Below are 4877 nucleotides of genomic sequence, written 5' to 3' on the forward strand. Positions count from 1 at the left end.
TTACTATGTTCACTGACAGTTGTTACTATGTTTACTGACAATTGTTATCATGTTCCCTGACAGTTGTTACTATGTTTACAGACAATTGTTACTATTTTTACTGACAGTTGTTATTATGTTTACTGAAAAGTGTTACTATGTTTACTGAGAATTGTTACTATGTTTACTGGCAGTTGTTATTATGTTTACTGATAGTTGTTACTATGTCCCCTGAAAATTGTTATCATGTTCCCTGACAGTTGTTACTATGTTTACTGAGAGTTGTTCCCAGAATGTTGTTACTATGTTGACTGCCCATTGTTACTAAGATTCCTGACGGTTGTTACCATATTTACTGCCACTTGTTACTAAGATTCCTAATGGCTGTTACAATGGTTCTGTTATTCCCACGTGTTGTTACTTTCAACCTCTACATCTCTTTTGTTTCCCTGATCCAAACCTATCTGAGAAAACAGAACTTAATGTGAATGTGTGTGTATATATATACGAGGTCTAATACCTTAGGTATCGTGGATGTATGGAACTTTTGTCATATTCTCGTTATTGTCTAACTAATGTTTAATGGCAGATGTTTTCATTTTAGGTTGTTACATATATATAAAATCTTATCATTTGCACGTTTTGAATGCTATTTTGAAATTCATTTATTCGTGCAACTCATAACATTTATAACGTTAATATTCAAAATGGAAAAGGGAAAAACCTGCAAGTTTTGCATAAATCTCACTCAATTGCACGGAAACCCCTATTTTAACTGAATGAGTTTACCATTTTTGAAATGTAGCAGCACCAGCATTACTTCAAGTGGTGCAAGCAAAGGGTGCGATAGTCTTGTACGACTCTTAACTGAGATTATTTTAGGGTTAACTGAGATTATTTTAGGGTTAACAGATTATTTTAGGGTTAACTGAGATTATTTTTCACGGGCTCGGTTTTCGCGGATTTTCAAAATGATAATATTTCTAGAGATCTAATCTGCATAAATACACCCAATACTCCCCCCCCTCCTCAAAAAAAAAACATGTAGAAAACTAAAACATTTTTCCTCTAAAAATCACTATTTTTATGGTATCTTGACAACAATACATATCAATAACATAAACTCTATAATGCTTGGGGATTGGACCACAAATTTAAACCTTCGCTATGTATACTCACCAATAAGATCGTTATGAACATGGGCTGCTGCTTTTCCAATTCGCCCTTCTACACAATGTCAACAATCAATATATTCGTCATGTACTTACGGCCACGTGACCGTGCTATGTGCTTAAAATCCGGCTTGTACACAGCACTGTTCGTAGCTCGTGCCAGTCCAGTATACAGAAAGATAAAAATTGTACTGTGACAACTTCCATGGGAAATTATTATGTTTCGTTGCTCTTTTCACAAAAATTTGGCAACTCTCCGAAGTCCCCTTCTATTATAAACATAGTAGTGCTCAGAACATGCTTATCACCAACGCCATCTACACGTGATTAGAGCTACAAAAAAAAAAAATCTATTGATATAATTAAATACAATAGCCATAACTGTATAAAAGAAACTGACCTACTCCAGGTATTTATAAGGTTAGTAATGATTTATCGTTCGGCGTAATTCCTGCATTAAAAGGATCAAGGAGAAATTGGCCTATTGATTAGTGTACCGAGTTGTGGATCAGAAGGTCCAGGGTTGGAGCCGCGAAATGCTACACTTTCAAGCTATCTGTAAGAACGTTATATGTCAAACAGTCAACTCCGTTATGTTTCAGCTAATGAATGTTGTAGACTATTGACATTTGTGTTTTTGTCATTACGGTAAAGTCACAAAGGTTTTATTCTTCCGCCGTCCCTAGTTTTTTAACTACTGGCCACAGGAAAGACTACCTTTCAGCAACACCCTGTCCTCCACGCTAAGGGTTTGACTGTCATTCTCATAACGCACCCACAGCTTAAAGAGCAGGTAGTAATCTGTAGTATTGCTCCGATTCGAACCCGGCTCTCTAGCTCCAAGATAACTTGAAAGCTATGAAATTTAAACCATAAATATACAACACAGAAAACACCAAATATATATTTAATAAATAACTTAATACAAATCTGTTGTTATATATATATATACATGAGATCTAAAAATTTTAAGGTATATATGTTGAAGTATCATTCAAAAGATTCTTTTTACTGTCAATGGTGTTTTGTATTAAAATGAAACAACAGAAAAAACTGAAAAAGGTTAGCATGTAAGACAAAACTATTGTACAAACAACAGGATGGAAAATATTTGTCCCACTGTGGATTTATCTACGGAAGTAGAACCTACATAGTGTTAAAACTATTGTACAAACCACAGGACGGAAAATGTTTGTCCCACTGTGGATTTATCTACGGAAGTAGAACCCACATAGTGTTAAAACTAATGTACAAACCACAGGACGGAAAATGTTTGTCCCACTCTATGTGGGTTCTACTTCCGTAGATAAATCCACTGTGGTTTGTACAATAGTTTTAACAGAATGGAAAATGTTTGTCCCACTGTGGATTTATCTACGGAAGTAGAACCCACACAGTGTTAAAACTATTGTACAAACAACAGGATGGAAAATGTTTGTCCCACAGTGGATTTCTCTACGGAAGTAGAACCCACACAGTGTTAAAACTATTGTACAAACCACAGAATGGAAAAGGTTTGTCCCACTGTGGATTTATCCACGGAAGTAGAACCGATACAAGGTTGGAGATACGCTATCTATAGAATTGACTTTTTATTTCAAAGTTTAAAACGTTCAAAGTGTACTTGAATTGGGGTCAAGCGTAGGTGTTCTAGCAGTTAGAGAGTTTCACACGTACACTGGCTGAAGATAGTTTAGAGAAAATGACGGCTCTTAAAAAAATAAAATCAAGTTGTTATGAAGCAAAGATATTAGAAATCTCACTGAAGAAAAAGAAACAAGATATTTTAAGAGGCATTCTGAACTAGAAAAGAACACGAAATATACACTCGTATCATTTCTGTAGTGATCTCTGAACTAATCTTTATATTGTAGAAGTAACTGTGAGTTGAGCATGCGCACGATAAACTATCTCTGACGCCTAATTATCAAAGCAACTTGGTGCGAACGTGGCTGATAAAGTAACAAACAATTTAACTCATTAATCGAAATTCTTTACCCAATAACAATTGATTTTCAAATATTTTCATTTATTCATTATGATTAAATTATTATGTGATATTATTATGCAGTTTAAATTGTAAAAAAATATAAAACTCTGACCAAAATAAGTACTTTCACAAACGTTATAGTTTGTGATAAATGTTCACATAATGTTCATTATAAGACCATTATGTAGGTAAGTACACAGTGTTCACATAATGTTCATTATAACACCATTATGTAGGTAAGTACACATAATGTTCATTATAACACCATTATGTAGGTAAGTACACAGTGTTCATTATAAGACCTAATATTATATAGGTAAGTTCACAGTGTTCATTATAAGACCTAATATTATATAGGTAAGTACATAGTGTTCATTATAAGACCATTATATAGGTAAGTACACAGTGTTCATTATAACACCATTATGTAGGTAAGTACACAGTGTTCATTATAAGACCTAATATTATATAGGTAAGTACACAGTGTTCATTATAACACTATTATACAGGTAAGTACATAGTGTTCATTATAACACCATTATGTAGGTAAGTACACAGTGTTCATTATAACACCATTATGTAGGTAAGTACACAGTGTTCATTATAACACCATTATGTAGGTAAGTACACAGTGTTCATTATAACACCATTATGTAGGTAAGTACACAGTGTTCATTATAAGACCTAATATTATATAGGTAAGTACACAGTGTTCATTATAACACCATTATACAGGTAAGTACACAGTGCTCATAACAAAACCATTATATAGGCAAGTACACAGTGTTCATTATAACACCATTATGTAGATAAGTACACAGTGTTCATTATAACACCATTATATAGGTAAGTACACAGTGTTCATTATAAGACCTAATATTATATAGGTAAGTACACAGTGTTCATTATAACACCATTATGTAGGTAAGTACACAGTGTTCATTATAAGACCATTATATAGGTAAGTACACAGTGTTCATTATAAGACCATTATATAGGTAAGTACACAGTGTTCATTATAACACCATTATATAGGTAAGTACACAGTGTTCATTATAACACCATTATGTTGGTAAGTACACAGTGTTCATTATAACACCATTATGTAGATAAGTACACAGTGTTCATTATAAAACCATTATGTAGGTAAGTACACAGTGTTCATTATTACACCATTATGTAGGTAAGTACAGTGTTCATTATAAGACCATTATATAGGTAAGTACACAGTATTCATTATAAGACCATTATATAGGTAAGTACACAGTATTCATTATAAGACCATTATATAGGTAAGTACACGGTGTTCATTATAAGACCATTATATAGGTAAGTACACGGTGTTCATTATAAGACCATTATATAGGTAAGTACACAGTGTTCATTATAAGACCATTATATAGGTAAGTACACGGTGTTCATTGTTACACCATTATATAGGTAAGTACACAGTGTTCATTATTAGACCATTATGTAGGTAAGTACACGGTGTTCATTATAAGACCATTATATAGGTAAGTACACAGTGCTCATAACAAAACCATTATATAGGCAAGTACACAGTGTTCATTATTACACCATTATACAGGCAAGCACACAGTGCTCATAACAAAACCATTATATAGGTAAGTACACAGTGTTCATTATTACACCATTATAAAGGCAAGTACGTAGTGGTTGTTATTAGCACATTTTAAAGGTAAGCACACAGCATTTTTATTAGATTAGTATAAACA

The sequence above is a fragment of the Limulus polyphemus genome, unplaced genomic scaffold (genome assembly GCF_000517525.1).
Source record: "Limulus polyphemus unplaced genomic scaffold, Limulus_polyphemus-2.1.2 Scaffold4422, whole genome shotgun sequence".
Lineage (NCBI taxonomy): Eukaryota > Metazoa > Arthropoda > Merostomata > Xiphosura > Limulidae > Limulus > Limulus polyphemus.